This window comes from Oncorhynchus kisutch, linkage group LG20 (assembly GCF_002021735.2).
Source record: "Oncorhynchus kisutch isolate 150728-3 linkage group LG20, Okis_V2, whole genome shotgun sequence".
In the NCBI taxonomy this organism is placed as follows: domain Eukaryota; kingdom Metazoa; phylum Chordata; class Actinopteri; order Salmoniformes; family Salmonidae; genus Oncorhynchus; species Oncorhynchus kisutch.
Genome location: NC_034193.2, coordinates 1,063,488 through 1,077,535, shown reverse-complemented (window position 1 = coordinate 1,077,535; position 14,048 = coordinate 1,063,488).

The following is a 14,048-nucleotide window of genomic DNA, read 5'->3' as shown; positions in this document are numbered from 1 at the left end:
TAGAGATACCAGGCCTACCTGGTAGAGGGGCGTAGAGATACCAGGCCTACCTGGTAGAGGGGCGTAGAGATACCAGGCCTACCTGGTAGAGGGGCGTAGAGATACCAGGCCTACCTGGTAGAGGGGCGTAGAGATACCAGGCCTACCTGGTAGAGGGGCGTAGAGATACCAGGCCTACCTGGTAGAGGGGCGTAGAGATACCAGGCCTACCTGGTAGAGGGCGTAGAGATACCAGGCCTACCTGGTAGAGAGGCGTAGAGATACCAGGCCTACCTGGTAGAGGGCGTAGAGATACCAGGCCTACCTGGTAGAGGGGCGTAGAGATACCAGGCCTACCTGGTAGAGGGGCGTAGAGATACCAGGCCTACCTGGTAGAGGGGCGTAGAGATACCAGGCCTACCTGGTAGAGGGGCGTAGAGATACCAGGCCTACCTGGTAGAGAGGCGTAGAGATACCAGGCCTACCTGGTAGAGAGGCGTAGAGATACCAGGCCTACCTGGTAGAGGGGCGTAGAGATACCAGGCCTACCTGGTAGAGGGGCGTAGAGATACCAGGCCTACCTGGTAGAGGAGCGTAGAGATACCAGGCCTACCTGGTAGAGGGGCGTAGAGATACCAGGCCTACCTGGTAGAGGGGCGTAGAGATACCAGGCCTACCTGGTAGAGAGGCGTAGAGATACCAGGCCTACCTGGTAGAGGGGCGTAGAGATACCAGGCCTACCTGGTAGAGAGGCGTAGAGATACCAGGCCTACCTGGTAGAGGGGCGTAGAGATACCAGGCCTACCTGGTAGAGGGGCGTAGAGATACCAGGCCTACCTGGTAGAGAGGCGTAGAGATACCAGGCCTACCTGGTAGAGGAGCGTAGAGATACCAGGCCTACCTGGTAGAGGGGCGTAGAGATACCAGGCCTACCTGGTAGAGGGGCGTAGAGATACCAGGCCTACCTGGTAGAGGGGCGTAGAGATACCAGGCCTACCTGGTAGAGGGGCGTAGAGATACCAGGCCTACCTGGTAGAGGGGCGTAGAGATACCAGGCCTACCTGGTAGAGAGGCGTAGAGATACCAGGCCTACCTGGTAGAGGAGCGTAGAGATACCAGGCCTACCTGGTAGAGGGGCGTAGAGATACCAGGCCTACCTGGTAGAGAGGCGTAGAGATACCAGGCCTACCTGGTAGAGAGGCGTAGAGATACCAGGCCTACCTGGTAGAGGAGCGTAGAGATACCAGGCCTACCTGGTAGAGGAGCGTAGAGATACCAGGCCTACCTGGTAGAGGGGCGTAGAGATACCAGGCCTACCTGGTAGAGGGGCGTAGAGATACCAGGCCTACCTGGTAGAGGGGCGTAGAGATACCAGGCCTACCTGGTAGAGGGGCGTAGAGATACCAGGCCTACCTGGTAGAGGGCGTAGAGATACCAGGCCTACCTGGTAGAGGGGCGTAGAGATACCAGGCCTACCTGGTAGAGGGGCGTAGAGATACCAGGCCTACCTGGTAGAGGGGCGTAGAGATACCAGGCCTACCTGGTAGAGGGGCGTAGAGATACCAGGCCTACCTGGTAGAGGGGCGTAGAGATACCAGGCCTACCTGGTAGAGAGGCGTAGAGATACCAGGCCTACCTGGTAGAGAGGCGTAGAGATACCAGGCCTACCTGGTAGAGGGGCGTAGAGATACCAGGCCTACCTGGTAGAGAGGCGTAGAGATACCAGGCCTACCTGGTAGAGGGGCGTAGAGATACCAGGCCTACCTGGTAGAGGAGCGTAGAGATACCAGGCCTACCTGGTAGAGGGGCGTAGAGATACCAGGCCTACCTGGTAGAGGGGCGTAGAGATACCAGGCCTACCTGGTAGAGGAGCGTAGAGATACCAGGCCTACCTGGTAGAGGGGCGTAGAGATACCAGGCCTACCTGGTAGAGGGGCGTAGAGATACCAGGCCTACCTGGTAGAGGGGCGTAGAGATACCAGGCCTACCTGGTAGAGGGGCGTAGAGATACCAGGCCTACCTGGTAGAGGGGCGTAGAGATACCAGGCCTACCTGGTAGAGGGGCGTAGAGATACCAGGCCTACCTGGTAGAGGGGCGTAGAGATACCAGGCCTACCTGGTAGAGAGGCGTAGAGATACCAGGCCTACCTGGTAGAGGGGCGTAGAGATACCAGGCCTACCTGGTAGAGGGGCGTAGAGATACCAGGCCTACCTGGTAGAGGGGCGTAGAGATACCAGGCCTACCTGGTAGAGAGGCGTAGAGATACCAGGCCTACCTGGTAGAGAGGCGTAGAGATACCAGGCCTACCTGGTAGAGGGGCGTAGAGATACCAGGCCTACCTGGTAGAGGGGCGTAGAGATACCAGGCCTACCTGGTAGAGGGGCGTAGAGATACCAGGCCTACCTGGTAGAGAGGCGTAGAGATACCAGGCCTACCTGGTAGAGAGGCGTAGAGATACCAGGCCTACCTGGTAGAGGGGCGTAGAGATACCAGGCCTACCTGGTAGAGGAGCGTAGAGATACCAGGCCTACCTGGTAGAGGCGTAGAGATACCAGGCCTACCTGGTAGAGGGGCGTAGAGATACCAGGCCTACCTGGTAGAGAGGCGTAGAGATACCAGGCCTACCTGGTAGAGGGGCGTAGAGATACCAGGCCTACCTGGTAGAGAGGCGTAGAGATACCAGGCCTACCTGGAGAGGGGCGTAGAGATACCAGGCCTACCTGGTAGAGAGGCGTAGCGATACCAGGTCTACCTGGTAGAGGGAGGTAGAGATACCATGTCTACCTGGTAGAGGGGCGTAGAGATACCAGGCCTACCTGGTAGAGAGGCGTAGAGATACAAGGCCTACCTGGTAGAGGAGCGTAGAGATACCAGGCCTACCTGGTAGAGGGGCGTAGAGATACCAGGCCTACCTGGTAGAGGGGCGTAGAGATACCAGGCCTACCTGGTAGAGGAGCGTAGAGATACCAGGCCTACCTGGTAGAGGGGCGTAGAGATACCAGGCCTACCTGGTAGAGGGGCGTAGAGATACCAGGCCTACCTGGTAGAGGGGCGTAGAGATGCCAGGCCTACCTGGTAGAGAGGCGTAGAGATACCAGGCCTACCTGGTAGAGGGGCGTAGAGATACCAGGCCTACCTGGTAGAGGGGCGTAGAGATACCAGGCCTACCTGGTAGAGGAGCGTAGAGATACCAGGCCTACCTGGTCGAGAGGCGTAGAGATGCCAGGCCTACCTGGTAGAGAGGCGTAGAGATACCAGGCCTACCTGGTAGAGGGGCGTAGAGATACCAGGCCTACCTGGTAGAGAGGCGTAGAGATACCAGGCCTACCTGGTAGAGGGGCGTAGAGATACCATGCCTACCTGGTAGAGAGGCGTAGAGATACCAGGCCTACCTGGTAGAGGAGCGTAGAGATACCAGGCCTACCTGGTAGAGGGGCGTAGAGATACCAGGCCTACCTGGTAGAGAGGCGTAGAGATACAAGGCCTACCTGGTAGAGGAGCGTAGAGATACCAGGCCTACCTGGTAGAGGGGCGTAGAGATACCAGGCCTACCTGGTAGAGGGGCGTAGAGATACCAGGTCTACCTGGTAGAGGGGCGTAGAGATACCAGGCCTACCTGGTAGAGGGGCGTAGAGATACCAGGCCTACCTGGTAGAGGGGCGTAGAGATACCAGGCCTACCTGGTAGAGAGGCGTAGAGATACCAGGCCTACCTGGTAGAGGAGCGTAGAGATACCAGGCCTACCTGGTAGAGGGGCGTAGAGATACCAGGCCTACCTGGTAGAGAGGCGTAGAGATACCAGGCCTACCTGATAGAGAGGCGTAGAGATACCAGGCCTACCTGGTAGAGGAGCGTAGAGATACCAGGCCTACCTGGTAGAGGAGCGTAGAGATACCAGGCCTACCTGGTAGAGGGGCGTAGAGATACCAGGCCTAACTGGTAGAGGGGCGTAGAGATACCAGGCCTACCTGGTAGAGGGGCGTAGAGATACCAGGCCTACCTGGTAGAGGAGCGTAGAGATACCAGGCCTACCTGGTAGAGGGGCGTAGAGATACCAGGCCTACCTGGTAGAGGAGCGTAGAGATACCAGGCCTACCTGGTAGAGGGGCGTAGAGATACCAGGCCTACCTGGTAGAGGGGCGTAGAGATACCAGGCCTACCTGGTAGAGAGGCGTAGAGATACCAGGCCTACCTGGTAGAGAGGCGTAGAGATACCAGGCCTACCTGGTAGAGGGGCGTAGAGATACCAGGCCTACCTGGTAGAGGGGCGTAGAGATACCAGGCCTACCTGGTAGAGGGGCGTAGAGATGCCAGGCCTACCTGGTAGAGAGGCTCAGAGATACCAGGCCTACCTGGTAGAGAGGCTCAGAGATACCAGGCCTACCTGGTAGAGGGGCGTAGAGATACCAGGCCTACCTGGTAGAGGGGCGTAGAGATACCAGGCCTACCTGGTAGAGGAGCGTAGAGATACCAGGCCTACCTGGTAGAGGAGCGTAGAGATACCAGGCCTACCTGGTAGAGAGGTGTAGAGATACCAGGCCTACCTGGTAGAGGGGCGTAGAGATACCAGGCCTACCTGGTAGAGGAGCGTAGAGATACCAGGCCTACCTGGTAGAGGGGCGTAGAGATACCAGGCCTACCTGCTAGAGGGGCGTAGAGATACCAGGCCTACCTGGTAGAGGAGCGTAGAGATACCAGGCCTACCTGGTAGAGGAGCGTAGAGATACCAGGCCTACCTGGTAGAGAGGTGTAGAGATACCAGGCCTACCTGGTAGAGGGGCGTAGAGATACCAGGCCTACCTGGTAGAGGGGCGTAGAGATACCAGGCCTACCTGGTAGAGAGGCGTAGAGATACCAGGCCTACCTGGTAGAGGGGCGTAGAGATACCAGGCCTACCTGGTAGAGAGGCGTAGAGATACCAGGCCTACCTGGTAGAGGGGCGTAGAGATACCAGGCCTACCTGGTAGAGGGGCGTAGAGATACCAGGCCTACCTGGTAGAGAGGCGTAGAGATACCAGGCCTACCTGGTAGAGGGGCGTAGAGATACCAGGCCTACCTGGTAGAGGGGCGTAGAGATACCAGGCCTACCTGGTAGAGAGGCGTAGAGATACCAGGCCTACCTGGTAGAGGGGCGTAGAGATACCAGGCCTACCTGGTAGAGAGGCGTAGAGATACCAGGCCTACCTGGTAGAGGGGCGTAGAGATACCAGGCCTACCTGGTAGAGAGGCGTAGAGATACCAGGCCTACCTGGTAGAGGGGCGTAGAGATACCAGGCCTACCTGGTAGAGAGGCGTAGAGATACCAGGCCTACCTGGTAGAGGGGCGTAGAGATACCAGGCCTACCTGGTAGAGGGGCGTAGAGATACCAGGCCTACCTGGTAGAGAGGCGTAGAGATACCAGGCCTACCTGGTAGAGGGGCGTAGAGATACCAGGCCTACCTGGTAGAGGGGCGTAGAGATACCAGGCCTACCTGGTAGAGAGGCGTAGAGATACCAGGCCTACCTGGTAGAGGGGCGTAGAGATACCAGGCCTACCTGGTAGAGAGGCGTAGAGATACCAGGCCTACCTGGTAGAGGGGCGTAGAGATACCAGGCCTACCTGGTAGAGAGGCGTAGAGATACCAGGCCTACCTGGTAGAGGGGCGTAGAGATACCAGGCCTACCTGGTAGAGGGGCGTAGAGATACCAGGCCTACCTGGTAGAGGGGCGTAGAGATACCAGGCCTACCTGGTAGAGGAGCGTAGAGATACCAGGCCTACCTGGTAGAGGGGCGTAGAGATACCAGGCCTACCTGGTAGAGAGGCGTAGAGATACCAGGCCTACCTGGTAGAGGGGCGTAGAGATACCAGGCCTACCTGGTAGAGAGGCGTAGAGATACCAGGCCTACCTGGTAGAGGGGCGTAGAGATACCAGGCCTACCTGGTAGAGGGGCGTAGAGATACCAGGCCTACCTGGTAGAGAGGCGTAGAGATACCAGGCCTACCTGGTAGAGGGGCGTAGAGATACCAGGCCTACCTGGTAGAGGGGCGTAGAGATACCAGGCCTACCTGGTAGAGGGGCGTAGAGATACCAGGCCTACCTGGTAGAGAGGCGTAGAGATACCAGGCCTACCTGGTAGAGGGGCGTAGAGATACCAGGCCTACCTGGTAGAGAGGCGTAGAGATACCAGGCCTACCTGGTAGAGGGGCGTAGAGATACCAGGCCTACCTGGTAGAGAGGCGTAGAGATACCAGGCCTACCTGGTAGAGGGGCGTAGAGATACCAGGCCTACCTGGTAGAGGGGCGTAGAGATACCAGGCCTACCTGGTAGAGGGGCGTAGAGATACCAGGCCTACCTGGTAGAGGAGCGTAGAGATACCAGGCCTACCTGGTAGAGGGGCGTAGAGATACCAGGCCTACCTGGTAGAGGGGCGTAGAGATACCAGGCCTACCTGGTAGAGGGGCGTAGAGATACCAGGCCTACCTGGTAGAGGGGCGTAGAGATACCAGGCCTACCTGGTAGAGGGGCGTAGAGATACCAGGCCTACCTGGTAGAGGGGCGTAGAGATACCAGGCCTACCTGGTAGAGGGGCGTAGAGATACCAGGCCTACCTGGTAGAGGGGCGTAGAGATACCAGGCCTACCTGGTAGAGGGGCGTAGAGATACCAGGCCTACCTGGTAGAGGGGCGTAGAGATACCAGGCCTACCTGGTAGAGAGGCGTAGAGATACCAGGCCTACCTGGTAGAGGAGCGTAGAGATACCAGGCCTACCTGGTAGAGGGGCGTAGAGATACCAGGCCTACCTGGTAGAGAGGCGTAGAGATACCAGGCCTACCTGGTAGAGGAGCGTAGAGATACCAGGCCTACCTGGTAGAGGGGCGTAGAGATACCAGGCCTACCTGGTAGAGGGGCGTAGAGATACCAGGCCTACCTGGTAGAGGGGCGTAGAGATACCAGGCCTACCTGGTAGAGGGGCGTAGAGATACCAGGCCTACCTGGTAGAGAGGCGTAGAGATACCAGGCCTACCTGGTAGAGGGGCGTAGAGATACCAGGCCTACCTGGTAGAGAGGCGTAGAGATACCAGGCCTACCTGGTAGAGGGGCGTAGAGATACCAGGCCTACCTGGTAGAGGGGCGTAGAGATACCAGGCCTACCTGGTAGAGAGGCGTAGAGATACCAGGCCTACCTGGTAGAGAGGCGTAGAGATACCAGGCCTACCTGGTAGAGGGGCGTAGAGATACCAGGCCTACCTGGTAGAGGGGCGTAGAGATACCAGGCCTACCTGGTAGAGGGGCGTAGAGATACCAGGCCTACCTGGTAGAGGGGCGTAGAGATACCAGGCCTACCTGGTAGAGGGGCGTAGAGATACCAGGCCTACCTGGTAGAGAGGCGTAGAGATACCAGGCCTACCTGGTAGAGGGGCGTAGAGATACCAGGCCTACCTGGTAGAGGGGCGTAGAGATACCAGGCCTACCTGGTAGAGGGGCGTAGAGATACCAGGCCTACCTGGTAGAGGGGCGTAGAGATACCAGGCCTACCTGGTAGAGGGGCGTAGAGATACCAGGCCTACCTGGTAGAGGGACGTAGAGATACCAGGCCTACCTGGTAGAGGGGCGTAGAGATACCAGGCCTACCTGGTAGAGGGACGTAGAGATACCAGGCCTACCTGGTAGAGGGACGTAGAGATACCAGGCCTACCTGGTAGAGGGGCGTAGAGATACCAGGCCTACCTGGTAGAGGGACGTAGAGATACCAGGCCTACCTGGTAGAGGGACGTAGAGATACCAGGCCTACCTGGTAGAGGGGCGTAGAGATACCAGGCCTACCTGGTAGAGGGACGTAGAGATACCAGGCCTACCTGGTAGAGGGGCGTAGAGATACCAGGCCTACCTGGTAGAGGGACGTAGAGATACCAGGCCTACCTGGTAGAGGGGCGTAGAGATACCAGGCCTACCTGGTAGAGGGGCGTAGAGATACCAGGCCTACCTGGTAGAGGGGCGTAGAGATACCAGGCCTACCTGGTAGAGGGGCGTAGAGATACCAGGCCTACCTGGTAGAGGGGCGTAGAGATACCAGGCCTACCTGGTAGAGGGGCGTAGAGATACCAGGCCTACCTGGTAGAGGGGCGTAGAGATACCAGGCCTACCTGGTAGAGGGGCGTAGAGATACCAGGCCTACCTGGTAGAGGGGCGTAGAGATACCAGGCCTACCTGGTAGAGGGGCGTAGAGATACCAGGCCTACCTGGTAGAGGGGCGTAGAGATACCAGGCCTACCTGGTAGAGGGGCGTAGAGATACCAGGCCTACCTGGTAGAGAGGTGTAGAGATACCAGGCCTACCTGGTAGAGGGGCGTAGAGATACCAGGCCTACCTGGTAGAGGGGCGTAGAGATACCAGGCCTACCTGGTAGAGAGGCGTAGAGATACCAGGCCTACTGATAGAGAGGCGTAGAGATTACCAGGCCTACCTGGTAAGAGGGGCGTAGAGATACCAGGCCTACTGGTAGAGGGGCGTAGAGATACCAGGCCTACCTGGTAGAGGGGCGTAGAGATACCAGGCCTACCTGGTAGAGAGGCGTAGAGATGCCAGGCCTACCTGGTAGAGGGGCGTAGAGATATCAGGCCTACCTGGTAGAGAGGCGTAGAGATACCAGGCCTAACCTGGTAGAGGGGCGTAGAGATACCAGGCCTACCTGGTAGAGGGGTGTAGAGATACCAGGCCTACCTGGTAGAGGGGTGTAGAGATACCAGGCCTACCTGGTAGAGGGGCGTAGAGATACCAGGCCTACCTGGTAGAGAGGCGTAGAGATAACCAGGCCTACCTGGTAGAGGGGCGTAGAGATACCAGGCCTACCTGGTAGAGGGGCGTAGAGATACCAGGCCTACCTGGTAGAGAGGCGTAGAGATACCAGGCCTACCTGGTAGAGGGGTGTAGAGATACCAGGCCTACCTGGTAGAGGGGCGTAGAGATACCAGGCCTACCTGGTAGAGGGGCGTAGAGATACCAGGCCTACCTGATAGAGAGGCGTAGAGATACCAGGCCTACCTGGTAGAGAGGCGTAGAGATACCAGGCCTACCTGGTAGAGGGGCGTAGAGATACCAGGCCTACCTGGTAGAGAGGCGTAGAGATGCCAGGCCTACCTGGTAGAGGGGCGTAGAGATACCAGGCCTACCTGGTAGAGGGGCGTAGAGATACCAGGCCTACCTGGTAGAGGGGCGTAGAGATACCAGGCCTACCTGGTAGAGGGGCGTAGAGATACCAGGCCTACCTGGTAGAGGGGCGTAGAGATACCAGGCCTACCTGGTAGAGGGGCGTAGAGATACCAGGCCTACCTGGTAGAGGGGCGTAGAGATACCAGGCCTACCTGGTAGAGGGAGGTAGAGATACCAGGCCTACCTGGTAGAGGGGCGTAGAGATACCAGGCCTACCTGGTAGAGAGGCGTAGAGATACCAGGCCTACCTGGTAGAGGGCGTAGAGATACCAGGCCTACCTGGTAGAGGGGCGTAGAGATACCAGGCCTACCTGGTAGAGGGGCGTAGAGATACCAGGCCTACCTGGTAGAGGGGCGTAGAGATACCAGGCCTACCTGGTAGAGAGGCGTAGAGATACCAGGCCTACCTGGTAGAGGGGTGTAGAGATACCAGGCCTACCTGGTAGAGGGGCGTAGAGATACCAGGCCTACCTGGTAGAGAGGCGTAGAGATACCAGGCCTACCTGGTAGAGGGGCGTAGAGATACCAGGCCTACCTGGTAGAGAGGCGTAGAGATACCAGGCCTACCTGGTAGAGGTAGATAAATATACATCATAAAGGTACCTAATATTTCATCATATACATTAATATTTAATATATTTACACAAATTACATGGAGCTCTGTATGTTCTGTCTTTTACACAAATATGTCCCAATTGGCTCTAACAGTAGTATCTGTTTAACTGGAGGCATGAGGAAGTTGAGGGATTCTGCGCCACGCCTTGCTATACACTATTTCCACCTCTTCTGCCCACTGCCTTCTCTGTCTGACAGCTGCAGTACACACAGTCACCACATGGGGCTGCTAGAGAGCCATCTCTGTCTGACAGCTCCAGTACACACAGTCACCACAGGGGGCTGCTAGAGAGCCTTCTCTGTCTGACAGCTGCAGTACACAGTCACCACACGGGGCACATGACACGTGAAAGAGAGGTTTTGTATTATAGTAGTTATTTAAGAAGAAACGTATTCTTGCTTGTTAAATGGGCTGATTCGTTTAGATTTGGTTCAGTCTGGTTATTATCAAACGCTTTCTCAGAGGTTCTACAGGAATACTAAGCTGGTCCCAAATGGCACCCTATTCCCTATGAAGTGGACTCTTGATCACAACCCTGGTCTAAAGTAGTGCACTACTAACCCTATAGACCCTGGTCTAAAGTAGTGCACTACTACCCTATAGGCCCTGGTCTAAAGTAGTGCACTACTAACCCTATAGACCCTGGTCTAAAGTAGTGCACTACTATGGAATAGGGTGCCATTTGGGACTAAATCTCTCTTTGGAGTCTCTTCCCACAGACACCTGTTGTGTTCTTAACCTTTTACCCAGAGTCCCATTCTTCTACTGTCAAATAGTGACATTTAAAACCAATCCCACTCTGGTATCCTGCTGCTATTCTGGCTTCTGGTAGAAGAATATAGTGCTTTGGTCTCTGGTCACACACCCGTCTAATGGCCTCTGTTCTGACAGAGAAAGCTGCTGCTGCTGTACTGACTTCTGATATAACACACTGCTTTGATAGAACGAGGAGAAAAGGTCCTTTTCTGATGAAATGCCACGCTGAATAATAGATCATATTAACAGACAGGAGTTTATAATAGATAGGGAGTTTATAATAGATCATATTAACAGACAGGAGTTTATAATAGATCATATTAACAGACAGGAGTTTATAACAGATAATATTAACAGACAGACAGGAGTTTATAATAGATCATATTAACAGACAGACAGGAGTTTATAATAGAAACAGAGAGACAGGAGTTTATAATAGATGATAGAGACAGACAGGAGGCAGGAGGGGATCATTAACATACAGACAGGAGGCAGGAGGGGCTCATTAACAGACAGACAGGAGTTTATAATAGATGATAGAAACAGACAGACAGGAGGCAGGAGGGGCTCATTAACATACAGACAGGAGTTTATAACAGATAATATTAACAGACAGACAGGAGGCAGGAGAGGCTCATTAACAGACAGACAGGAGTTTATAATAGATCATATTAACATACAGACAGGAGGCAGGAGAGGATCATTAACAGACAGACAGGAGGCAGGAGGGGTTCATTAACAGACAGACAGGGGGCAGGAGGGGTTCATTAACAGACAGACAGTGGGCAGGAGGGGTTCATTAACAGACAGACAGGAGGCAGGAGTTCCCTGCTAGTATAAGTCCTCTTTGTCCCCTGCTAGTATAAGTCCTCTTTGTTCCCTGCTAGTATAAGTCATCTTTGTCCCATGCTAGTATAAGTCATCTTAGTCCCCTGCTAGTATAAGCCCTCTTTGTCCCCTGCTAGAATAAGTCCTCTTTGTCCCCTGCTAGTATAAGTCCTCTTTGTCCCCTGCTAGAATAAGTCCTCTTTGTCCCCTGCTAGTATAAGTCCTCTTTGTCCCCTGCTTGAATAAGTCCTCTTTGTCCCCTGCTAGTATAAGTCCTCTTTGTCCCCTGCTAGTATAAGTCCTCTTTGTCCCCTGCTAGAATAAGTCCTCTTTGTCCCCTGCTAGTATAAGTCCTCTTTGTCCCCTGCTAGTATAAGTCCTCTTTGTCCCCTGCTAGAATAAGTCCTCTTTGTCCCCTGCTAGTATAAGTCCTTTTTGTCCCCTGCTAGTATAAGTCCTCTTTGTCCCCTGCTAGTATAAGTCCTCTTTGTCCCCTGCTAGTATAAGTCATCTTAGTCCCCTGCTAGTATAAGTCCTCTTTGTCCCCTGCTAGAATAAGTCCTCTTTGTCCCCTGCTAGTATAAGTCCTCTTTGTCCCCTGCTAGTATAAGTCCTCTTTGTCCCATGCTAGAATAAGTCCTCTTTGTCCCCTGCTAGTATAAGTCCTCTTTGTCCCCTGCTAGTATACGTCCTCTTTGTCCCCTGCTAGTATAAGTCATCTTAGTCCCCTGCTAGTATAAGTCCTCTTTGTCCCCTGCTAGAATAAGTCCTCTTTGTCCCCTGCTAGAATAAGTCCTCTTTGTCCCCTGCTAGTATAAGTCCTTTTTGTCCCCTGCTAGTATAAGTCCTCTTTGTCCCCTGCTAGTATAAGTCCTCTTTGTCCCCTGCTAGTATAAGTCATCTTAGTCCCCTGCTAGTATAAGTCCTCTTTGTCCCCTGCTAGAATAAGTCCTCTTTGTCCCCTGCTAGTATAAGTCCTCTTTGTCCCCTGCTAGTATAAGTCATCTTAGTCCCCTGCTAGTATAAGTCCTCTTTGTCCCCTGCTAGTATAAGTCCTCTTTGTCCCCTGCTAGTATAAGTCATCTTAGTCCCCTGCTAGTATAAGTCCTCTTTGTCCCCTGCTAGTATAAGTCCTCTTTGTCCCCTGCTAGTATAAGTCATCTTAGTCCCCTGCTAGTATAAGTCCTCTTTGTCCCCTGCTAGAATAAGTCCTCTTTGTCCCCTGCTAGTATAAGTCATCTTTGTCCCCTGCTAGAATAAGTCCTCTTTGTCCCCTGCTTGAATAAGTCCTCTTTGTCCCCTGCTAGTATAAGTCCTCTTTGTCCCCTGCTAGTATAAGTCCTCTTTGTCCCCTGCTAGAATAAGTCCTCTTTGTCCCCTGCTAGTATAAGGCCTCTTTGTCCCCTGCTAGTATAAGTCCTCTTTGTCCCCTGCTAGTATAAGTCATCTTAGTCCCCTGCTAGTATAAGTCCTCTTTGTCCCCTGCTAGAATAAGTCCTCTTTGTCCCCTGCTAGAATAAGTCCTCTTTGTCCCCTGCTAGTATAAGTCCTTTTTGTCCCCTGCTAGTATAAGTCCTCTTTGTCCCCTGCTAGTATAAGTCCTCTTTGTCCCCTGCTAGTATAAGTCATCTTAGTCCCCTGCTAGTATAAGTCTTCTTTGTCCCCTGCTAGAATAAGTCCTCTTTGTCCCCTGCTAGTATAAGTCCTCTTTGTCCCCTGCTAGTATAAGTCCTCTTTGTCCCCTGCTAGAATAAGTCCTCTTTGTCCCCTGCTAGTATAAGTCCTCTTTGTCCCCTGCTAGTATAAGTCCTCTTTGTCCCCTGCTAGTATAAGTCATCTTAGTCCCCTGCTAGTATAAGTCCTCTTTCTCCCCTGCTAGAATAAGTCCTCTTTGTCCCCTGCTAGAATAAGTCCTCTTTGTCCCCTGCTAGTATAAGTCCTTTTTGTCCCCTGCTAGTATAAGTCCTCTTTGTCCCCTGCTAGTATAAGTCCTCTTTGTCCCCTGCTAGTATAAGTCATCTTAGTCCCCTGCTAGTATAAGTCCTCTTTGTCCCCTGCTAGTATAAGTCCTCTTTGTCCCCTGCTAGTATAAGTCCTCTTTGTCCCCTGCTAGTATAAGTCCTCTTTGTCCCCTGCTAGTATAAGTCCTCTTTGTCCCCTGCTAGTATAAGTCCTCTTTGTCCCCTGCTAGTATAAGTCCTCTTTGTTCCCTGCTAGTATAAGTCATCTTTGTCCCCTGCTAGAATAAGTCCTCTTTGTCCCCTGCTAGTATAAGTCATCTTAGTCCCCTGCTAGTATAAGTCCTCTTTGTCCCCTGCTAATATAAGTCCTCTTTGTCCCCTGCTAGTATAAGTCATCTTAGTCCCCTGCTAGTATAAGTCCTCTTTGTCCCCTGCTAGTATAAGTCCTCTTTGTCCCCTGCTAGTATAAGTCATCTTAGTCCCCTGCTAGTATAAGTCCTCTTTGTCCCCTGCTAGAATAAGTCCTCTTTGTCCCCTGCTAGTATAAGTCATCTTTGTCCCCTGCTAGAATAAGTCCTCTTTGTCCCCTGCTTGAATAAGTCCTCTTTGTCCCCTGCTAGTATAAGTCCTCTTTGTCCCCTGCTAGTATAAGTCCTCTTTGTCCCCTGCTAGAATAAGTCCTCTTTGTCCCCTGCTAGTATAAGGCCTCTTTG